The sequence below is a fragment of the Topomyia yanbarensis genome, chromosome 3, assembly GCF_030247195.1.
Source record: "Topomyia yanbarensis strain Yona2022 chromosome 3, ASM3024719v1, whole genome shotgun sequence".
NCBI classification, from domain to species: domain Eukaryota; kingdom Metazoa; phylum Arthropoda; class Insecta; order Diptera; family Culicidae; genus Topomyia; species Topomyia yanbarensis.
Window position 1 is genome coordinate 276327744 of NC_080672.1, and position 25104 is coordinate 276352847.

Here is a 25104-nt window from a genome sequence, read left to right on the forward strand (position 1 = left end):
GGTTTTATATGGATAAACCGGTGGTAAAGCTCAACACAATTTTTCCTACGCATACTATCAAGGGTTCAATTCTTAAACATGCAAAAAAGGGTTTCTTGAGCCTTAATCCTTCATTTTGTGACAAATATCAAAGTAACCTCAAAAAAAAATTTCAAATTTTCAAATTTCATATAATTTGGTCAAGTTTCGATTGACATTTTTGCCATTTCCGGGTGAGGGCAAAATACATTAATTTCTATAACTTTTGAACTAGCGCTCAGAAATTTTATTCATATTTTTTGTAGGAAATGTTCAAAATCTTAGAAATCTAATGAAATCTTTACGATGCTAGTTAGAATACAAGAAATTTGGGTTATATGACTTATTTTCATTCATATCAACTCAAATAAATTATATTGTTTCTGAATTTTATCGCTAACACGCTACACTGAATGTACTAAAACTTGTGATCAAACACAACGCAAAACCACCTTTAGTCAACTTAATATACCCTCAAAATCTTGATTTACTGTAAATAAAACTGTTTTTCGGAACTTTCATCCCTAAAAAATTAGCTACGCGATCATTTTTCAACCGATTTCGAATTTTTCATTGTGTTAAAGAGAAGAAAAAATACCTTTCCAACGGTATGTCACGTTGTTTTTTGTACTACGCGAATTTTGGAGAACAATGCAAAAATTGTAATTATTTTGCGATTTTTTCATTAAAAATATGAAAATTGCTCAACATTGTTATGACTAAACGTCTTTGATTTAATAAATATGTTGAGAGAACATAGGAAAATGGCAAAATTGTTAATTTTTACCCAAATTATAAAAGCGCCCGCAAAGGGTTGAATTGTCGGAAAACTCTAAGCTTGCTCATATTACCCTATTTCACGCTATTCTAAACTTTCTTGCTTCACATCCTTGCTCGTTCTAGAGTACTATGGCGCCTAATATCTAAAATACTTCACCCCATTCCAGTCCAATCATCACAACATAAAAAATCATTCCAGGATTTTTTAGTGCCGAAAGTCCCGAAACCGTTTGTTCCTATAAATCAAGATTTTGAGGGTACACAACATATCCATTCAAACAAAGCATTTGAGTACGAAAAATCAATATTTATAAAATGACAAATGAAAAACAGTGATTTTTATGGGTTATGTTTTCCGACAATATGCTGCCATCTTTTATGGTAAAATCAACTGAGAAGTAGTCAATTTGTGTAAGAGTGCATTGTTTTGTGTTTCATTTGATGAGATGAACATACAACCTACACTAGGTCACTTGAACAGTACAAAATCACTGTGGCACCGTGTAACGAACCGACATTTATTTTATTCCTGACGATTTCCCACGTTCAACTAGGCACGTATGACAAAAATTGCTCCAAAAATAAGAGTTTTTTCAATAGATATATGCATGCAAAAATGATAAATTTGGATACAAAAGACAAAATGCCCGACTCATCATATTCTAATCAAAATCAAAACCCCGACTCATCATATTCTAAGGTTCCGTACTTCCTAAGATTTTTTTACGTTAGAAAAGCAACAAAAAATGTGGGATTTGCAGCATAGACCAGAAATGTTTTTTTTAAATAGGGATTTTAAACGGGAAACGAGCATAGGAACGTCCATTTAAATACTAAGATTGTATTAAAAAAAATAAAAGTAAGAGCAGTTGAGGAGGTCCTCTACAAACGTGGTTTCAAAAAATGGTTTTTTTTATTTTTCTGCTTTTAACTCCCAACAAGTTTTAACGGAATACGCATTAGTTTAGTTTTTCGGAAACTTTGAACATGGTTGCGCGCTATCCCCTATAACTCGTCTCCGACGGATTCCCAACAGTTTTGCACTGAGTTGTAAAATATATCAGAGACTAATTTATCAATAGATTTGGAACAACTTAGTAAATGTTTATTTCCTCCGGGCTTTTCAACTTGCCCCGATGTCCCTTATAGGACTCATTAAATGTTATGCTTTGTATGGCGCAAAGCATTTGTTTTATACCTATAGCAGATGCTAAAAGTGCCACCGGACACATCATCACTGATGTTTGATATCAATAAAATGACAATGCATCGGCCAACTACGGCATGCAGGAATGCAGAGAATAGTAACAATTTGCATTATAATCAGCTCGATACAGCGATTCATCACGCACGGTCCTCCCACCTATATATCTATCACGTTGGTTGTTATTGAAATCTGAGCAACGAAAACCTTAATTGTTTATGGTAACAACATTTCGAGTCAATAGATATGCCATAGAATAATTTACGAATGTTTTATTCATGCATAATTAAATCAGTGAAATGACGGTACACTCCACGGAGTTCTGGAAATAATTTGGTTCCGTATTTACCGCAGAAATTGGGCTTTTATTACAATGAATGACGTATTAGACTACCACAATACTGGTTTATCGGAATAGAACAGTTTCTGAAAAAGACAATAATTCAACAAATTTCAATTTGCATTTGGAAACTATAACACCCCCTAGATTAAAACAGCTCCAGGCAATTGTGTTCATCTTGTGTTGTTTCGACTACCGTCTGCTACCTGAAATTATCGTTGGTTTGTGACTTGAAACACGATGCGGTTGAATGCTTGAAGACTTACTACCATCATGGCAAATCCCGAACGGATGAACACACCTATCCCCTTAGCGAAATTATTTAGCAAACTACCGAAAATGGTGTAGTTGGTGTATTTCGATGCAATAGAAAAAAGATATTCTCAATCCTCAAAAATAATCCCCAAGTGTACAATATTCGAAGAGGTATCTTGTGCTCGAGTTTATAATGACTTTGTTTACACTTTCTTGAAATCATTTATTTCGCATCTCGTTTTCTGAGATATGGCCTAGATCGATCAAAGGATTATAAGTTAAAAAATTAGCGAATGCTCTGGCAAATGAAAGATTTCACACTGATAAGTGATCAAGACACAATCAGACAACTTGAAATTGTTTGGTGTTTATTTCTAGCGGTGGTAGATAGAAAATGAAGTACCTAATATATCCTGATATCATCCTTTTCATTTACATCGTAATAAAATTCGGCTGGTATATTTAAACGGATCATTACTATAGTGAACAATGAATGTATATACTTAGCATACGAGATAGACACTTAGTGTCTTCAGTAAAATTGTTCGCGAAAAGAAAGAGGAAGAGCTATAAATTTACTGAAGACATCATCTCATAAAAGAAAATTAATGAAAATATCTCTTCATATTCTTCATAAGCTTATTGGGTGTCATTGAAATCTAACAAAAAAACTGCTTTTTTGTTTATGATTTAAAACCTTTGCTCATAAAATTGTTTTATTTCATTTGTCCTATTCATATTTGAATATTTCCGTTTTATAGACTACACAACACTTAATGATTTTATTCATTTTAAACAATTATATCATTACATTGATTGTATTTATATTTTTTGCCTGCTTGATTTATTCTATTAGTATGATTTATAGCAATAATTGCACTCAATTTATTAATTTGGTTACCTTTAAATATATATATACACTCAGGTTTTTTTTTACGCGGGGGATACGAGCCGCGTAAATGAAAACCGCGTAAATGAAAACCGCGTAAATTTCAAAATCCGCGTAAATGAAAACCGCGTAAATTTCAAAATCCGCGTAAATGAAAACCGCGTACATTTCAAAATCCGCGTAAATGAAAACCGCGTAAATTTCAAAATCCGCGTAAATGAAAACCGCGTAAATTTCAAAATCCGCGTAAATGAAGACCACTTAAATTTAAGAATCCGCGATAAAGGGAACCTCATTGATGGATACCGCGTAAATTCCAAAATCCGCGTAAATGAAAACCGCGTAAATTTCAAAAACCGCGTAAATGAAAACCGCGTAAATTTCAAAAACCGCGTAAATGAAAACCGCGTAAATTTCAAAAACCGCGTAAATGAAAACCGCGTAAATTTCAAAATCCGCGTAAATGAAAACCGCGTAAATTTCAAAATCCGCGTAAAAAAACCGCGTAAAAAAATACCGCGCAAAAAAAAACCGCGTAAAAAAAACTTGAGTATATATATATATATATATATATATATATATATATATATATATATATATATATATATATATATATATATATATATATATATATATATATATATATATATATATATATATATATATATATATATATATATATATATATATATATATATATATATATATATATATATATATGCGTCATTGATGTTATTTATTTTGTTATTTTGGTTTCTGGATTTCATTCGTTTTATAGATTTTCTTTGGCGGAATAATTGATGCTGCAATTAATACTCAAGCTAATAAAACCGAATTTCGTCGCAATAGACAACGTAACACGAATTCACGCCACTGGTTCATAATTTCTATCGTGCGTTAATTCTCCTCATTCATTTTTACATACTAATAAAATGAACTTTCAATTAATTGAAAATCACGTTCTATAAACAAACGCACTTGATAAAACATGGAACAATCGGTTTGTTCTTTATACCGACTATTTTAATTGCGCATTTTCTGATAACGCAACACGACTGCAGGAGTAAAAAAGGATCTAATACTCGTTAAAATTATATTCTGCTTCATATAGTAAAGGAAGATAAATAATGTATTACTCCATCTTTCCGAAGCTTCTAAGTGCCGGAAGAGTTTTTGTTTGAACAAAGAAATTACTCCTACCGCTGCTGCTGCCCAGATATGAAAATTGTGGTTTTATATTCCACTAGTCCGCAGCGTGTCTGAATAATATCCGATGATTTTGTTGAGCAAAACAATTGGAAAATTGATACTTCAAAGTCGGCCAATCATGTTGGAGTAATACACTCAAAGCCAAATTGTTAGGACTTGTTTTGTATTGTCCGTGCAACGCCTAGAAATAGGAGTGCCAAGTGCTATTCGTCAAACCCTTGTCATAGAACATAAACACCAAAAACTCCCGCCCACATCCCGGTATAATTCAATTCCAGATGATTGATTGCACAGCAAATTTGAATACCTACGTTTACGAAGCACAGCGAACCACGACACACAACGGTATAAAGGATGAACATGAAATTATTGCAACAAAGCAAATCTACTATTAAATCTCATGTATTCATCAGATATTGACCAAATTTCTAGGGTAATGGTAGCTCATATTCAGCAAAGTTTACATATGAGTCATTCCATATCAGATTTATAACCAAATTTTAATTTTTTCGAAAGTTTTTTCTTGCGTGTCTCAACCTCATTTCTTTAGCGAAAGATAATCGATCGATTTTTTGCTCGCTGATATTTCGAAAGTATTCGACGCGTGAAACAATTAATAATAAAAGTTACGTTTTCGCATGAGCTCACCGGAAGGACATATGTAATCTTTTTTTATTATTTAACATATGAATTCTGCAATTGCTAGAAACATTTTTTTAGTCTTAGACCACAATTTCGGAATGAATCTCGAAGTACTTTACAAGATACACTCAGGTTTTTTTTTACGCGGGGGATACGAGCCGCGTAAATGAAAACCGCGTAAATGAAAACCGCGTAAATTTCAAAATCCGCGTAAATGAAAACCGCGTAAATTTCAAAATCCGCGTAAATGAAAACCGCGTAAATTTCAAAATCCGCGTAAATGAAAACCGTGTCAATTTCAAAATCCGCGTAAATGAAGACCACTTAAATTTAAGAATTCGCGATAAAGGGAACCTCATTGATGGATACCGCGTAAATTCCAAAATCCGCCTAAATGAAAACCGCGTAAATTTCAAAAACCGCGTAAATGAAAACCGCGTAAATTTCAAAATCCGCGTAAATGAAAACCGCGTAAATTTCAAAATCCGCGTAAATGAAAACCGCGTAAATTTCAAAATCCGCGTAAAAAAAACCGCGTAAAAAAATACCGCGCAAAAAAAAACCGCGTAAAAAAAACTTGAGTGTATTTCAATTATAACAGACCTACCGCAGGTTGTTTAGTATCAAGTTACCATGTCATAACTCTAATATCTAAAAAGTATTTTGAGATCAACTTTAAGATTTTTACTCAACATGCTTTTAAATATTTGAAAAATAAAATATCAATTTGTTTATAACAATTCCATAATACATAAGTTAAATAACAAAATAAATGTGTCAAAAGTGCTTCGTATAGCTCATACGAAAACGGAATTGTTTTATCCATCTTTTTCCAATTTTCGAACGGTTTCCGAGTTATTGATGATTTGTAAATGTTCAGTTTAATAAACTTAAGTTCAAAAAATCATAACTTGAAAGGATATCATGTCGTGACAGCGAATCTCCAGAAGATCTACGAATAAAAGTGGCTTTGATGTTTACATCAGAACTCAGGGGATTGGTCAAGCGCACTTAGAGTTATCTGCACACCGAATTTTTGCAGACCCTGGATATTCACTATCACTGGCACAGTCTTCAATATTAAACAATTAAAATTTAGGAAAATTTTATTCAAATGATACATTGTTAATGGAAATTGATTGCACATTTGTGTTGTTGTTTCTGTTGCTTGTTTATTGGGCTTTAGCACTGAAGGTCATTCGCCGAATGCACATTGATTGAACACTCTCTGTGTCTGTTAAAAGATTAAAAAAGGTTTTTTTTTATTTTACCGAAATATTTTAACCCCCGCTAAAATTGTAAATTTTCTGTGCTGATGGTTTTAATGAATTCATCTGTTAATGGTTTTAATTAATTAAAAATTAGTTTTTAAGTATATCACGAACAAAATGTATATCGTTAAATAAGTTTCTATACTTTGTCGTAATGCTAGAAGTGCACCGAGTAAATATTACCACAACTAATGGAAAACCTTCGACAGATGTTTTTAATTTTCGGTGAAAGACCTATAATGGTTTCTTGAAAATCCAGAATGCACGAAAAATTACAAGGAAAATTTCAATATTCTATCATACCAGTCAACAACACTTTATTTCTTTTCATATAAGATTCTGTTTTCGGTGTCTCCTTCGCAGATATAAAAACGAACGAAACATGGTGTATTCGCAAAGATCTCTAAATAACTAGAAGTAACTATGCAAAATTCCCAAGTGGGAAAAATTTTGGACAAGACCATTTTTTGTGCATGAGGGCACATACCTTACATAAAGTATGGTTTTTTGTTTGAGTGTTTCGGATTCTCCTCGTCAGTAACTAGCACCATCTGGGTGTCCAGTTAGACTATGTATCTGAACTAGTATCCAAATTAGCACTAGTTAGACACTAAATTCCAAAAAGTCACACGTCTTGCGTGAACACTAAACCACTGGCTTATACCGAGTGATGTCTCGATAGTAAGCACAGAGGTTCTGTTTGCCGACGAGGAATATGAACCGAAACTGTCTTTTGGTATAAGTACCAAACGCCTGGAATTATGCAAAATTCCCAAGTGGGAAAAAATTTGGACAAGACCATTTTTTTGTGCATGAGGGCACATACCTTACATAAAGTAGTGTCCTGATTGACAGTTTCATGAAGGATAGAAAAATAATTCGATGAGATTTATGTTCAAGTTTGTTAACTTTTGGGAATCGCTGAAAACATGGATCCAAAACTCGAAGAGCTTTTTTCTCTTTAAATCATCTTTCTTTTAATGTTGATAAAGACAAACAGGTTTCTCAACCCAAAGTTGCAATAAAATCCGTCGTTTATTACAATGACTCGAACTGTCTACTTTAGTTCATTCAAATAAAAAGCTTTGCATTGAAGCCAATTGTATTTTACCAGGCAGGATAGGATCATGTAGAAGAGTCATTCTAGTTTACATTAGCTATCTCCTAGAGCGAGACAAGAAAAGAAAAAGGCATGATAAAATCTGTTACCACATCTTTAAAAGGTATAAGATTATCGAATAAATTTGGTCAACACCTTTCCATACCTCCTTGTTCATAACGTGTCGTTTTCGTCCAAGACCCGGAGGAATCTGAAAATATATTATTTCTGCTGAGAATGAGACTTTGTATACATTGAAATTTATCTGAATTTACTGTTCATTTAAACCCAACATTTTTTGTAAGTCCTTGTCTTAATCCATAGGCACACCTAAAAATTGATAAAATTTTAATAACTTTCTCGGGTGATTTTACATCGATTTATAGCATCCTACGAAGTTGTAGACAATGAGATCGTTCATCAGATTCTCACTTTTAGTATTTTTTGAATGTCTATAGTAGCAATTAGTAGCAAAAATGCGAATTAATTTCATTATAAAAACTTATGTTTTCAATCAAAAAACTTTAAAATAAAAAGTTGTTCTAGACCCTCAGACAGAATATTTTAATTTTACTTTCAAATGAAAGGGAAAGGTCCATTCTTTCATATCCCGAAGTTTTAGAGATGCCGATTTTTTTTTTGAATAAAGTTGTTCGACAAAGACACCGTGCCACATGTTATCTCCGTGCTAACTGATGATATTAAGAGAAAATTCTCATTCAAATGACCAAAAAGTAAGTTGAATTTGGATTTTTTATTCGTGATCCGATGAAAAAACATAGAAGGAAACAGTTTGAGGATAAAAAAAGCTTATATATTTCTTCATTATCATTTTTTTAAAGCCGATAAAACAAAATGGCGCCCATGGTAACGTACTGTCTAAGGCTAGGTATACGTGGAATTCCTAAACTGCGTGAAGCCTGCTACCTCAGGATCGAACTAAAACACAGAACTAATATCAAGGCTTGTAAATTTGTTGGAAAATGTCAAAAAACGGAAAAAAACTTAAAATTGAACATTATGCGATCTCAAACTTTGAGATCGATTCGTTAGCCCTTTTTTCACTTTAAGGCTTCACTAAAAATAGCGAGTGCAAAGAATTTGTAAACTTTTTGGGTCATTCCTCCAACGAAAAAGGTTTTCTTTCGAGAGGTCAAAAGAAAAAGTCTTCAAATTGACCCGTTCTCAAATGAGATTTTACGCAGTTTTCAAAAATCATGTTTGGAGATAAACGCATTTAAAGGTTTGATAACACTTTCGATGTAGAATGTCAATATTTTGCTACAATTACATAGAAATATGGGTTTTGGATATCGCTGATTACGAATCTCAAGTGTTTCGATATTCAAAATGACCGATCCAATTTGGCGAACTTCCACTAAATATAATTGGTATTTCAGCCATAATCGAGAAAAAAGGTTTTGTGATTTATAAACACGAATTTCAGTTAATCTGTATCAAAATCAAAAAAATCAAAATGGCTATTCCAATATGGCGGATAAAGATGTGACAAACATATTTTTTCGTTTTTCACCGTTTTCTGTGGTTGTGTGATAATTTACGATTAGTCTGCGATATCCCTACAGATCAAGCCGTAAAATAAGTTCTCGAATTCCATACGCATGGACAGTGCAACGCGAAGCATTCAGTGAATGTGCATAATGCCATGAAAAGGTTTCTACCTGAGCCAAGAGCGTACCATGGCGCTTGATTTATTAAATGTGTTACGATCATAAATTGGTCAAACAAGAATGTGTGTAAATCGGTCAAACTTTTTATTAAAAATTAAAATCGTGTTTCTTTTACAAGTTCAATTCATACAGAATAAAGAAAAATATTCTATGAACCTCTCTTTACAGCGAATGTGAATGCTCGGGCCTTTCGTTTGATTCCTTCCATCAAGTTTTGCATAGCCTCCTTCATCATTTTCCTCGCCGCAGAACGCCAGTTTGCCTTGAACTGCAACTCGCCGGAACTGTCTTTCCAGGTATAAATATTTAATCCCGAATGTATCGTTAGATTGGTGTGGCAGTTGAGCACAATAAACGCTATCATGTGTATATGGTTATAAGTACTGAGGCCGTAAATCGTTTCAAAAAACTTTTTTGACGTAGGACTTACGTCTTTCTTTACTATACTGGGTGTCATTTCAAATTTTTCAAAACGGATGCGTTACGTACACTTTGAACTCTAATAACTTTTCTCCTACTAAAGGAATTACTAATTTTGTTTCATAAATCAAAAGGAAAACGTTCAACGCTTGCTATTGATACCCTGTTTGCTATGTAAAACTTGTTTAAAAAGTTCAAAAACTACTTTTAATGCGAATCAACATTAATGCTAAAACCTATAAATATGGGTGTCACAGTTTTTCTTAAAGCCAGACGTGTGTAAGCCACAGAGCAGAACACACGTACGTGTGCTGCTCAACGAGAAGCTGCATTTTGACCACCAACCAAATCATAGCTACTGCCTTATCGCTGCCAACCAAGAACAGTCGTCGCCCTGCGTGAAATTCATTGCTCTCAGAAGTGGACAGAGTTACTAATTCGCAAGCTGCTCTTCCAGTGCCTGGTCCGTGAGATTGCACAGAATTTCAAAACCTACTCTTCCGGAGCTCAGCCGTAATGGCCCTTTAAGAAGCCAGCGAGGCCTGCCTGGTTAGTTTGTTGGAAAATACCAATCTGTGCGCTATCCATGCCAAGCGAATAATCATCATGCCGAGCGGGAAACGGCGAAATAATATTCACAACAAACGGTCCTTATTAGGACCACAAAATCGTTCTCAGAAGAATTACAATTGAAATTTCCATTTCGTGCTTTGGAAAATAACTTCCCTCTTATCGGGTTGGTTATTTTCTATAATAATATCCGAAAAATGTGCGATAAAACCAATAAACTGACCAATTGGACGGAAGCAATAAAATACCTACAACAATTTGAGTCAGAAAAGTGATATTAACGGAAAAATGCTTCGATCGTTTCTAAGTGTTTGGCAGCTGAAGTTGCCGATTTGTTTTCCAACGTCAATTATTTGCGCTGTGCTGTACGGAACAGATTTTTGCGCGATTTGTTGGGAAATAATGAAAACAATTGTGTAGTAGATTCCGTAGATTTTACCGTAAATTTTGATAGAAATGATTTTGTAAAAGCATTAATTAGCCGTGCTTTGAATGGTGGTTTTTGCAAATCTTTCTAGAACATTAGTGAATGTGGAAACCCTGCTACTAAGCGAATGCCACGCCAAAAAGAATGATGAAAATATTTTCATTTGTCGCACAAAGGGATGGACTACCATCTGCACTAGGAAGTTTATAAAAGAGATCGCATTCCGATATACAATGCTCATTCGATGTGAGCTGCGAAAGGGGAATGTTCGTGTATGTACGCATCTGGTGTATGCAGAGCCGAAAAATGTTTTTTTCGTTTACCAAAATCCGACGAAAATGACGAGCGAGCGATGCTACTTTCTAAACCACTAGAACATTACGAAACCGAAAATAAGACAACGGCCTACGACAAAGCATGCGGGTAAATTCAATTTCATTATTTCCTTCACACATTCGTTTTCGCTTCGAAATTGAGAACGACATTAGTCTCTTCGATATTGCACATAGCGCTGGCCAAACGAAAAGAAACTAGTAATGATATTTATTTGTCGTTGTTCGATTTGGGAGAATAACAAGCTAGCGATGATATTGGACGACTGAAGGGGCAGTGGTGTGCGTATTTCCTGTGTTTGCGGCGTTCTAGTTGCATTTTATGATGCACATTGCTATAATTTCATTTAATGAAAATTAAAATAAAAATCAAAATTACTGATTTGAAATTAAAACGAGATTGAATTTTCGTATTGTCATAAGAAAACGAAAGTCACTACTTCTGCTACTCGCATCCATAGAATCGAAAGAAGAAGGGCGTTGTCTTTATTGTTTCGCTTTGTGTGAATTTAGTAACGAAGGAGGCAGCGAAAAGACGAAGGTGAATTCAGTGAATTTCATCGTTCATTGAATGGGTATGAGAATTTTCGGCCCTGGGTGTATGTAATCGTCTGGTATCACCAAAAATAGTTATCTGCAAACCGTTCTTATTAGGATGAAAATATAATGGAGAAAGAATTTATTTAGAAAGCTCCTAATAACTTGGATTGAGTTTGCGCCTGTCAAGTCAGCTGTACTTTATCAATGACACATATAAACCAATGTTTATCGAATTAATCTACAATGCAAATCTTTCTAGAACATTAGTGAATGTGGCAACCCTGCTACTAAGCGAATGCCACGCCAAAAAGAATGATGAAAATATTTTCATTTGTCGCACAAAGGGATGGACTACCATCTGCACTAAGAAGTTTATAAAAGAGATCGCATTCCGATATACAATGCTCATTCGATGTGAGCTGCGAAAGGGGAATGTTCGTGTATGTACGCAGCAGAAGCGAATTCGGGCAAGGTTCGAATCGTTAGCAAGGATTCTCGTCTGGTATCACCAAACATAGTTATCTACAAACCGTTCTTTTTAGGATGAAAACATAATGGAGAAAGAATTGAATTAGAAAGTTCCATTTAATAACTTGAATTGAGTTTGCGCCTGTCAATTCTTGTATACATTTACCAGTGATTCATATAAGCAAATGTTTATCAAATTAATCTACAAACCCGAAGGTTTTTGCAAGTCCTAGAAAATCAGTAAATGTGGCAATCTCATTCGACATGAAATTTCCAGTAAACATTCATTCAAAAAGTGCATTGGCTCAAATTATCCATGAATGTCATATGATATGCCCAAGTTTAGTCCTACGTCAACACCGCGGTTACGTCCCGGACATTACCCACTCCTAGTTTTTTCTATTACCCGAATGCTTATTTTTATCATTACACGCATGTACACAAATTTGCAAGTATGAGTAGGTCAGTTCCGCTATACATACGAAATATCACGCTTCGAAAAGGCTGAAGCACAACTTATAAATAAATCGATATGGATGTGTCCCCTAGAGGTATCTGACGATTTTATCTTGTCGATCGAACTGAAAATACGTAATCTGGTGGAAAGTGAAATCAGAACGTTAACCTATGGGGACTACATACACTGGGTGGAACTATTTGACTTCCATTTCAAAGCAATTTAATCGATGATTTCATTTGACATCCGCAGACTTGACAGTATGGAGATGAATGTATGCTGATAGCAGTTGCCCCGTCTATATTTTTCATTGCGAAAGTCAGCATTGTAGACATAAGCTAAATATAATTCCAAATATTTATTATTCAAGCAGCTGTTCGAAATTAATTAATTTTAAAAGTCTTAAAGAAAGAAGCATGGTAGAATGACTGGGTTAAATCATTGTACTTTTTAATTTCAGAATATTACAACATAAGAGTGACATCACTGGGGAACATAAAAATCATTAATAGTACCTAGTTTTATGTAACTAAATTCGTAGTTAGTTTTTTTCCGTTCACGATGTGAATTCATGCCTACGGAAAGTACTCAAAATCGATTCTAAACCAACGAAATCATAATACAATCATGTGTAAACCAGTGTGCTGCATATCTCGATGAGAATATAACAAAATGCAAAATTACAAAATAGTAGCGCCAATTTCACTCATAACACACTGACTGGAACCCAGAGTTTCTCTCGAGTGTTAAGTAGTTTTGCAATTTCCGTTTTGACTTCGTCTCATCAGAATCTGACACTTACTTAATGACAGGACTAAGCTAGCGCAGGATTGAGGAGTTCAATTTTAAACTGACGAGAACTAGTGAAAACAAAACATTAGTTTGGCTTAGCACTGGCTATCTGTAACTGATTAATATGTAAATGATAAAATCTCATATTGGTTACATATGAAATGGCATTTTATTTTTACGCACGTCGGAAGAGAAAATAAGACAAATTTTCGTTTCAGTGTTGATCATAGTCTATTTACTAACACAAATTAAATTTAGGTGTCAGCTTATCAAATACAGTTAAAGTTTTAAGAAATTAAAAACAATCATCGCGGTGTAGAGTGACAAGACAAAATCATAACCCCCATCGACCCACCTCTGAGTCAATTCCGAGTCCGCTCCATATTTGAGCCAAATCAGGCAACTCTAACTACAGAACCAACATGTTTGATGTTTGTACGGGTCAATGACTCAGACATCTTCGGATCTCTTTCACTGCGTCATTTGCAAGAAGCTGGAAATGATCCAATCTACGCTAAGTCGTACGTTGAAACGGCACAATGAAAGTTTGACCGTCGATAGGAAGAAACAAGTGGTCAAAATGGATCTCCTTATAGTGTGAAGAATAAGTAGCGGTTAATCGAAGCTTCCAACAGGAATCCCAATAGTTCAGTGAGAGATATGGTGAAAAGATTGCATTTAATTATACCTTCTGTGCAAGTTGCAACAAAATGTGAAGGATTACCTGTGCACAAAGTTCAAAAGCCCGCAATATTGATGAACGCCGGAGCACAGTGGGGAAATTACATGCGCGGAACACTCAGCTGTTGACGCATTGTCTAGCTATGGATGGCACCTTTTCTTCACTGTTCGTCATAAGGTCGACGTCCCTGAAGAAGCTAGAAAGCAGAAAATGTCTAGGTATGCCCAAAATACATGATTTGGCAGGCAATCTGCTAGTGTGGAATGCGGAGCACTCCGTTCGTGACAACCCGAACGGCCAATGGGAAGGAAGTTGAAATAATGCTTCCGAAAATGTCAACTTCCACTTCTGTGGTGATACGATGGCCCTACGCTGTTCTATCGGGATTTAGCCACGCACCCATACTCGAAAGATGTTCTGGAGTGGTACAAGACTAAGATGGTCAATTTCGCGCCAAATGATCTCAATCCCCCGAACGCACTTTTTTAAGTTTTTACTACGGGACCATCATGAAGCAGGAACTTCGGGAGCATCTTGAAGAAGTAAAATTGGAAGCAGAAATGAGAAAAAAAATGGATTTCCTCACAAAAACAAATTGGCCCAAAAGTTGTACAACAGTATTAAGAGGTGAAGTAACGTGTATTTGGATATAATGGATATAATCGGTTGAATGGGTGAACTTCAACAACCATAGAAGGTTCAAACTAAGGGTAATTCGCCTCTTTTCAGGATCGAAGGATCCCTTTTAGAAAAAACTCCACCCCTATATGGGGTTAGGAATCGAACCGTACAAGATAGTCGATTCATCAACTACGCTATGCCCACGCCTAGAATTTATTTCTCCAATCATTGTCGTTCATCAGGGGTATAAAGCAACGAAATAATTAAATGATTTACTCGTTTTTTACCAATATTCCATTAAATAAAAAATTAACAATGCACTCGATATTCCAGTTTTTTCAACCTTTTTCATTCCATGTACCCCTTTCCGAATATTGAATTTGTCCCGCATAATTCACCCCCTGCAATAATCTAATTAATCGCAATATAAGTAAACACAAATCGCGACAGTAACGTTGTTATCGTTTGTCTTAGATCTTCAATGCATACCAGTTTGTATGGGCCATAGTGCAGCACGGGCACATATTTGAATGAATAACTAACTCACCAACATTAAATATAATGATTGCTTCGTCTTTCGGAAACTGTGATAATTTGAGCAGAGAGGGAATTGTTTGTTCAGTTATACGTACTGTAAAATTTTCTATACAGTCCCCCGCCCCCCCCCCTATCAAACAAAATCCTGTGGTAAAATGTGAGATACCGTTCTAAAGTAAGTGACCCATAAACATATTTGCTAAGCATACACAATTTGATCAATAAAAGCATGATTTTGATCGTTTAAATCTCCTAAGCCATTCCTGGGCTATGCAATGTCAGAAAGAGCACATGATTATCACATTGGCGATCTTGCTATTTCAATTTCACGCTCAACACAGTGGTTGTGCTCTGATTTTGATAGTACTAGATGATTCTAGATTCTAGAAGCAAGTGTGGCGGGGAGAGGGGGGCCTGACTCGTGATCTGGCGTACGTAGCTTGGTCTGACCAATAACAAGAACTAATAATTTGATATTTTCAGGTCTGGCAATGGTAGTAAGTTATTGGTCAGGCTTGTCGCTTCCTCATCACTCGAAACACCTTTAAGAACATCTGGGAAAAAGTTCTTTTAAATCTCAAATGAAATCTCTTTAGTGCAACATCTTTGTCACCGTCAATATTTTGAGCATCGTGCCATCGGGGCTCAATGCATACTGTGACGCACCGCAGTTGGCACTATGGAAGCATTCGATCCCCCACCACAGTCGAGTACTTGCAGCCAGCGATCATCATTCGTTCCGGTCCTGTGTGTGGGTTGGGTGAAAGGTTCCTTCAACCCGCCACAAATGACAAGTATACATCTGATCCGAATACTTCTTGCGCTGATGCATTTTTCGCAGTAATTTACCTTTTGCTCCTACATCTTGTAACCAGATGTGAACCATGCATCTGGCCGATGACGATCGTCGTATTCTAGTGCGCGACGCAGTTGATTCGGGATGCCTCCGATACCCCCCCCCCCCCCACAGTCGACCAAATGACTGTCAACCGCTCCAGTACTGTTTATGAAATTGATGAAAGGACCTTCCAACGCGCTCAAAACATGGTTTCGCTTTGGGCTGAACCTGATCCGTCCTCCAACAACATCGAGGTTTACTACCAGAATGTTGGTGGCTTAAATTCATCAACGGACAGCTATTTTCTCGCGACCACGGGCTGTTATTATAACGTCATCGCCTTAACCGAGACGTGGTTCGACAACCGTACTCCGTCTCGCCAGGTGTTTAGTTCATCATTCGATGTGACCGCAGCGCCCCCAACAGCCAAAAGACATCAGATGAGGGTGTGCTTATCGCCGTTCGTCATGGTATAAAAGCACGAGTGATCGACGATGACCGGTGGGCAATATCAGTGGATATAAGTGAAACTTGCCGATCGCAATTTGTTCCCGTATGTCGTGTGTTTTCCACCTGACAGAATGCGTGATTGCAGCCTGATCGATGCACATTTTTCTTCCATTTCTTTCATCACTACGATCCCGTCTGATGATATTGCTATGCTGGGCGAGTTCAACTTCCCTGGCGTGACATGGTGCCAGGTAAGTAATGGATTTCTACGATTGGATTCTCAACTACCTAATCGACCGTATGTGCCAAAACAATTGGCACCAATCCCAGGCATCGCCCTTAGACGATTAAAAAATGTCAAACGAGCTACATATAAAGAATTCTCTAAACATAAGACACTTGCATTACGAAATCAGTACTTTCAACTCAACCACGAATACAAACAGCGCCTTTTTAGACACCAGCGTCAACTGAAATCTAGGCCCAAGTCGTTTTGTAAATATGTAAACGAGCAGCGAAAAGAATATGGGTTACCATCTTGTATGTCATTAAATGGAATTTTAGACACTGACACTAAGGAAATTTTCCAACTGTTCTCCGACAAATTTTCAAGCGTTTTTTCCGACGAGAGCCTTCCACCACAACAAGTCGCTGCCGCCGCCAATATTACTCTTTCCCTAGGACGAACCATCAACCGGATTTGTGTCGACAGTACTGCCATTCTTGCAGAGTCCAAGCTGAAAGCATCTAGTTCCCCGGGCCCAGATGGCGTTCTTTCCATTTTTGTCAAAAAGTGCATCAGCAGGCTTCTTGAACCACTTCGGCGAGTCTTCGTGCGATCACTCACTACTTCAACATTCCCATCCTGCTGGAAAGCAGCGCACAGGCTTACAGTTCATAAAAAAGGAAACAATTCGAACATTGACATTTATCGGGAGATCTCGTGTTGAAGTGCCGTATCAACACTATTCGAGCTGGCTATTTTAGACCCTATTTACTTTCACAGCAAACACTATATTGCCGACAATAACAGCGATTAAAGGCGCTACAACCTAGGCTCATTAGCCAAGGCAAGGTGTAAATACCTCTGTCGCATCCCAAAAGACCAAAGGAATGACATTAACCTTCTTCGCCTAGTCACTCCCAACGACTTATCATATCCCTTTACCACTGAAACGGTCGGTACGGTTGTCCTCGTTTCTTCCTCCTTCAAGATTCAAAATGATTCGTCAGTTAGATTATTCATTAAATGAATAATTTAATTGCCGTATAATTTTGAAACATCTTTAAACCAAACTCTGCACAGTAGGCCTGGCCGTTTTAATATTTGCGACATATTACACATAATATGCTTCAAATATTAATGTTGACAAGAAAAACACTAAAGAATATCTGCATTGTTTTCCCGGATGCTTTTCAATACTGGCTGTGTAAGGGTTAGAATAGAATAGAACAGAAACACTATATTGCCGACAATAAACATGATTTTATTCCTAAGCGATCGAGAACGACCGACTTGCTCTCGTTCACATCATCTGTACTTGATGGATTCGCAGACGGATTGCAAACCGTTGCTATTTACATGGATCTATCTGCGGCCTTCGATTAAATCAACCATGATATCGCAATAGCAAAGCTGGACAAACTCGGTATTCATGGACAACTTTAGCGCTGGTTTTGTTCCTACCTCGATGGAAAGCAACTCCAAATTAGCATTAAAGACTGTCTATCTGCACCATTCTTCGCTACATCCAGAATCCCACAAGGAAGCAATCTCGGTCCAATAATATTCCTCTTATACTTTAATGGCGTCAATATCAAATTACAAGGACCCCGCATTTCTTTCACCGATGACATGAAAACATTACGACAAATGCGGGATATAACCGATGCCGAGTTTCTAAACAGAATGGTTTTAAATCCGAGTAAATGGTCAATCGTTATGTTCACGCGGAAATGCTATCCGATTCCGTTTAACTACCATTTCTTCGGCTCGAGAATTCCAAGGCACTCTCACGTCAAGGAACTCGGATTAATAAAGAATTCGGCACTAACGTTCAAACCACATACTTCATACATCGTGGATAAGGCATCAAGACAGTTTGCTTTCATCTTCCGAATAGCGAAACAATTTAGAGACGTATACTGTTTAAAATCACTCTATTGCGCACGGGTTTGCTTAACACTAGAATATGGTTCTGCTGTTTGGAGTTCGTACTACCAGAACGGCATTGACAGAATCGAGGCCGTCGAACGTCGATTCATACGCTTTGGACTTGACGAAGAAATCGATGAAAGCTAAAATATTGACTGTTCTGAAACGTAATTAGTTTAAGCAACCACCATTGAGACCAAGGGTAACAAACATAAACATAAAAAATGTGATATGATGTGGTAGTTTCTAAAACAACTAACCAACATTCTACTAAATGGTTAATTATTACACGCAAATGTTCATTTTATATCTCTAAATTTAATTAATAGTTCTTGTTACAGTTACAGTTACAATACCGTATTTCATTATCCTTTCTGTTTGAGTGAGAAATTAATAGCATAAATTAAAATTTCATTCACGACAGCGAAAGTTAGATTTTTCTGTTGAAAAGTTCTCATAAGTCAGGAATATTATCGCAATCCCGAAAAGATGCTTCCAATGTCACTGGTAACTGCTCCCTTACTCTTCACTTTCCACTTCAGTATCGTCCAATATGTCTCTAGTGGGCGGAACTGGGACTAATTTTGTGAATTCAGCTCTTTTGTGATGAGCTGGACCCCATTGTCGTTCTACCATTAAAACAAGTCCTTGTAGTTATAGCTGCACACAGATAAAAACAAATCATTCAAAATTATGCTAACTATGCTGCACATAAAGGAAACGCGACCAACAGTGCAAAATTATGCGAGTGATTAATTTTACATTGGCCACAAATCGTACTATAAGTAACTTACGTATGTGTTGGTGACGATACCGATATCAAAAAATCCGTTAAATAATACCAAGACTTGAACCGACAATCATTGACTCACAAGAGACACCCCCTTATGGACTATACAGGCTAGATCTGGCCATAACGTAACTTGAGCATCGTGGAACCTAGTAAAGAGTAAAATCCGTTTGTTGAGACAAACCCTTTTATATTAGTTAGTTCCTTTTTCCGTTAGTTAGTGTTATCTGTCGTAAAACTGCAGATTTTCTTGCCATAGGAACAATTCCTTTGTCATATCATTTTTTCGAGAATTATATAAATTAACCCAAGCAATCTGCTAGAAACCGCGTAGTATTGTAAAATTCGAAACCTGAGATTTATGTGAAATTAGCTTTCGCATAGGTTTGTGTTGTTTGAGGCTATTGTTAGGTTGTTTACTTGCTCGGTTCACTTGTTTACATTTGCAGCTTTCTCGGAGACGGATTTACCGCACATTTTTGACGAATAAACTAAAGATCAGTTGCCCTAAGAAACGTTTTTGTATAAATTTTGAACATTATATGTGTATTTGAACTAAGACAGAGCCTGATGTACCAGCCTTCATGAATTTCAATCAAATGGCAAACGACTGAATCAACATGTGGATAAACATGTGAAGAGGGCCTATCGCAAATGAGAGCCTCTCTGTGTTTACTTTCTCTTTCGATTCCAACATTGACTCTAATATCGTCTAGCATATTATTCTAAGAGTTAAGGAGCAAACGTAAAAACGGCCTAGTTATTGACGGAAGAGAAAGTAAACACAGAGAGGCTCTCATTTTCGATATGCCCTTTTCACATGTTTATCCAGAGTTGTTTTTTTTTATTTACCTTGAAGGATGAACTTAAATTGCCTTAATTTTGCAGGAATCTAATTTTCGTGGAACGATAAATTTTTTTAAAGCGGTGAAATGTAAACAATGCCAATTTAAAAGTGGACTTCGAGCTAATGGACCATTAGAACATTTTAATAAGGGACGATCCATAAATGACGTAGCATTTTTGAGTGATTTTAACACCCCCTCCCCCATCGTAGCATTTCGTCACAAACCTCTAAATACCTGCCTTGGTAATTACGTAGCTTGACGGTAATTCTCCCCCCCCTTGTCCCCGTAAAAATTTAAAAAAATAAGAAACTATGTTAGTTATTCCCCTTTAAAAAAGCTACGTAGCATGACATGATCCCCTACCCCCCTGTCGTCACACATCATCACAAAATACAATACTCCCCCTCCCCCATATAATGCTACGTGATTTATGGATGATCCCTAAAACGACTACTAACTACTACTGCTTGCATTTTATTTGTCAAGCATAATGGTAGCTAGGTTTTAGTAAACTTCTCAGTTTAGTAACAAATCAGGTGTCACACAAGGAAGCAGTATGGGTACTTTTCTGTACACGATCTTCTTCAAGAATGCAAAGTTTATATGTGGTGTTGGGCGTAAAGTAGTTTATGCAAGTAACCAGAAAATCTACCTTGTTGTTTACTCTTGCGAAGATTGTATCTGCCTGGAAGAGCCTCTAGTGTGAATTTTTGAAATGGCATCTACCTAGCATAATACGTTCACAAAATCATGCGGAATTTAAAACTCTCTCGACTTGAGGTTGTGATGTTGCAGATAATGATTACTCTGGTTGTTATCACTTCTGTCGTTATAAATTTAGAAAATGCAAAATCGTGACTAGAAAATTGCTCTATAATATCAAACAGAATTTCTATTTATGCAATCAGTGAAAGTAAAATAAAAACTAATTTAGATGTTGAGTTTTCTTGTGATAAAGTAAGTATTCAATTTGGTGTTTCGCCAAAAAGATAAAAATAAACGCATTGGCGCAGCAAAATGAGAACAAACTTTCATATTTTATATGGTAACCAAAACTTGAAATTAAATTAACATTTGAATTTGAATCTAATATCAAAATGTTATCTCGTTGTTTCTGTAATGTCGAAATGGATTCCCTGGAGATTAGCAAAGGAAAAACAATATTGATTGCATTCAAGGATGATGTGGTATGTCCAACTATTCGTCAATCTCTAAATTCGAACCGTGTGAAGGAAGGGGTTTCCAAAATTTGACACTATTTTGTCAGGAAGGCGTGCCCCTCCTTTGCTAGCCAGCTGGAGCCGCCTATGCAATTGGCAGTTTTACTGAGGAATTCTACAAACTCGTGATGCATGTGGAGATGCAATGATTCCTCACTTTTTAGCGGCAGCATAAATCGGACTAACAATCCTTTGTTTCTTAGCAAAACTTGATTCAGCCGTAGTCGGCGCCGTTATTGATAAGCAACAGATTGCGCGATGTGAAATATCATGTTATTCCCTAATGTGTTGCTTCTAACGATGATTTTGCAATCTCGATTGGTCCTAGTCAATATCGAAGTAGCAGCCACGGGCAATTTTCTTTGCGTATTCAGTGTCATACTCCAGAAAAATGAATAGTCTCAAGGTTTGAAATTTACCGATCGGCGTACACTTACGAAAAAATCCTAATCATAATAATCATTCGCCATTCGGGTTCACGTTAACTATTAAAATTCTACTGCATCTGCAGTTTGCTATAAATTCTTCAACAATTTCTTTAAACTTGAAAAACAACGCAACTTCTTCAATTCCAATCATTTATTTCAGCCAATCAATGATGAGAGCACCAGTAATTTCATTCATTTCAATTGATTTTAATCAACGGAATACTTCCACCAGTTTTTCTTTCCAATTTTCCTGAAACCTGCCAATCACTTGAACTTGGAGAACGGTATAACCACAACTACTAATCTCTTTCAATTCAACTGATATACCCAAGAACCAATTACTTTCAACCACTTCGTTTACGTGAATGCCGTATTCAATAGATGCTTTGCAAAATCAGCAACTCTATCAGGTCAAATATATGCGATACAGATAGAAACACTATCAACACTATTTAAATACAATACGTATTGCAGACAGCTATGCCACTTGATAAAATTCACTTGACAAAATGTGGCTTTTTCAATATTATAAATATACAATACACTCAAGATTCAATACACTAATGTTTCGAACTAATTATCCTTCTTCACAAATTTAGTGAGATTTCCATATTCGTATTTTTTAAAGAAAATCAGAAAATGTTAACACTTCAATGATAACAAAGCAAAAATATAGAAGTTTTAATCTTCGTTACAAACGCCAGCAATGCAAGCACAAAAGGAAGAAAACCGTATCAGCACTTACTCTTAGATGTAGTGAAACATTGCGTGGTTCTATCTGGTGTGACATCTGATGCGAGTGATATCTTTTTAGATGAACTTTTCAATTTCACAATGGAAAATAAATGCGGCTCTGTTACTCATATGTGCGAAAATTACGATACCTGTTCATTTTCAATTCACATGTTCATCGCTATAGAAATAAGAATACAACCGGTATAGTGATTCTTTGTTATAGATGCTTATCTTATTGTACACTGCTATGAATACGACCAGCATAAGAGTTCTTTGTAAGAAATTTCGCCCGTACACTAATAGCGAGCTCGTTGAGGGCTGAGAATAAAAGCGAGCTGACAGGGAAACACTTACTCAAATATAAAAAAACTGGGCACAAAAAATGTGTTACACTAGAATAAGCAAACCAAAAGAATCCGTAAAACCGTTTCATTTTTTTGTTTTTTTTTCCGCTACGAATAAATTATGGTATTTATGAATTACCCTGTGTGGCCCGTGTATGAATCATTTCCGCAAAATATGTATCCCACGAAGTTTTTTAAAAACTTACTGAACACGAGCCATCGTTTTTAGACATTCGCTTTAAAAAAATAACTTTCTTGTACAATTTAAGTATAGATAACAAATTTTAAAAGTATACTGACATACCATCATTTTTTTCTGCTAGAAAATATAATAAAGTCGCATACATTTAAAAAACACAATTATCAAAAAGTAATCACATGTAACCTAAAATTGATTGAATCGAAAATTCGCCAGTACAGAGTTAAGATTTACTCACCAAATTCCAACCCGTCAGCAAGAAAATTAAGTTTCTCTTCTTCCATTCAAACAATGCCGCAATTCACGCAGCCATGTGTTTAATGGCATATTTTATACAACCCCCACCACACGCGTTTAATCACATAGCTAGCGGGCGAACAGATCTACGCTCCCCTCTTTATGACTTCATTTCTCGGCCTAGCAATAAAAGAAATTTTCTTCACCTCACTTATATATCAAATTAGAATGCCTTCCAAATTATTTATCGGCGCTTTTAGGATATATTAACACGAAAACATTGGAACGCTGAACTCTCAGCTACTTAATAAGCCGGGTAACCTGTTGTAACGATTACAGCAGGATACCTCCCTTCCACCCACGCGTTGATTTCAGATTTAAGCACACCATACAGCACGATATCAGATTTGACCGCAACACCACTGACTAGCAATTTAGAGCTCACGCCAGCACCTTAAAGCTTCCGAACAACTAACACTCGCGAACGCCACGAGGCCCGTGTAGAAAGATGAACGAAAGGAAAAACCAACTTTTCCGAATCTACTTCCTTTCGATCTTCAGCCAACTGAACTGCTCCTTTCCAAATCCACAGGGAAACTGAATGAAATATCCATCGTGCAGCTTGTTTTGTTCAGGTGCGTAACGAAAATCACGGCAGTTCACCCACCACCCACTGACCAAGTCACGATAGCCTGGCGAGGAGCTGGGTCCTAGGATTCAGCAGACAAACTCGTAAATCACGTTCTGCCGGCTCCAGCAACCAGTTGGCTACAATCCGCGGCAAACAAACTTCACCAACCAACTGTTGTCTGCTTACTAAACGAACGGGAGCAAATTTTCGTTAAGCACGAATCAGCAGAAGCAATGCTGCCAGGAATTTGTGTCCGGATAACTAACATGTTATACGACAAAACCATAACAAAAAATCATTGGTATATTATTAATCATAATAATTCGATACGTGCATATAAGATTAGATTCAATTGAAGCTTCACCACGATCTGTTGATTCCTTCTAGGATTCTTGGTAGATAAAAATTTACTCCTACCTTTGAGTACATTTGTAGTAATATCTGCTCCAAATTTGAACCAAATAAAACAAGTCTAGCTACCGGACCACAGGACCACCGTTCTTGAAGTTTGTATGAGATTGTTCGACAATTAACATGGAGAAAATCCATCATATCGCATTTTAACACTCGGAATACCAAGGGGGTAAAAAGTTACGCGGACTACCAAGGGGGTCTAAAAAAATGGGAACGCTTATTTTGACCGGTCATATCTCAGCCGTTACATAATCGATTTTAAATCTGTCTTCACCAATAGAAAGACATGTCTTTTGTGAATACGTCGAATTAAAAAAATAGAAGAATAGATTTGTCTACCGTAAGTTACAGTAAAAAGAGTATAATAAAGTCAGTGAGAAAAAAAATGGGAACGCTTCTTTGACTTGCCATATCTTAGCTGTTTGCTCACCAATTTTAATTCTTTCTTCACCATTGGATAGGTAAATCTTTTATAAAAACAGTGAAGAAAAAATGATGGAAAACAAATTTGTATATCTGAAGTAATTGTAAAAACAGTAATTGAGAGTCAGTACAGACGAAATGAGTTTTT

The 25104-nt window shown here is 36.3% G+C and overlaps 1 protein-coding gene across 2 annotated transcripts in view; it reads right to left on the reverse strand.

The window, feature by feature from the left end:
• LOC131690904 (G-protein coupled receptor dmsr-1) overlaps positions 1–24286 on the reverse strand; it is a 623822-nt gene extending 599536 nt beyond the window's left edge. For both annotated transcript variants that reach the window (XM_058976981.1, XM_058976982.1), the window contains exon 1: positions 23490–24286. The gene's annotated coding sequence lies outside the window, so the exon portion shown is untranslated. The remainder of the gene's footprint in view (positions 1–23489) is intronic.
• Positions 24287–25104: the final 818 nt, after the last annotated feature.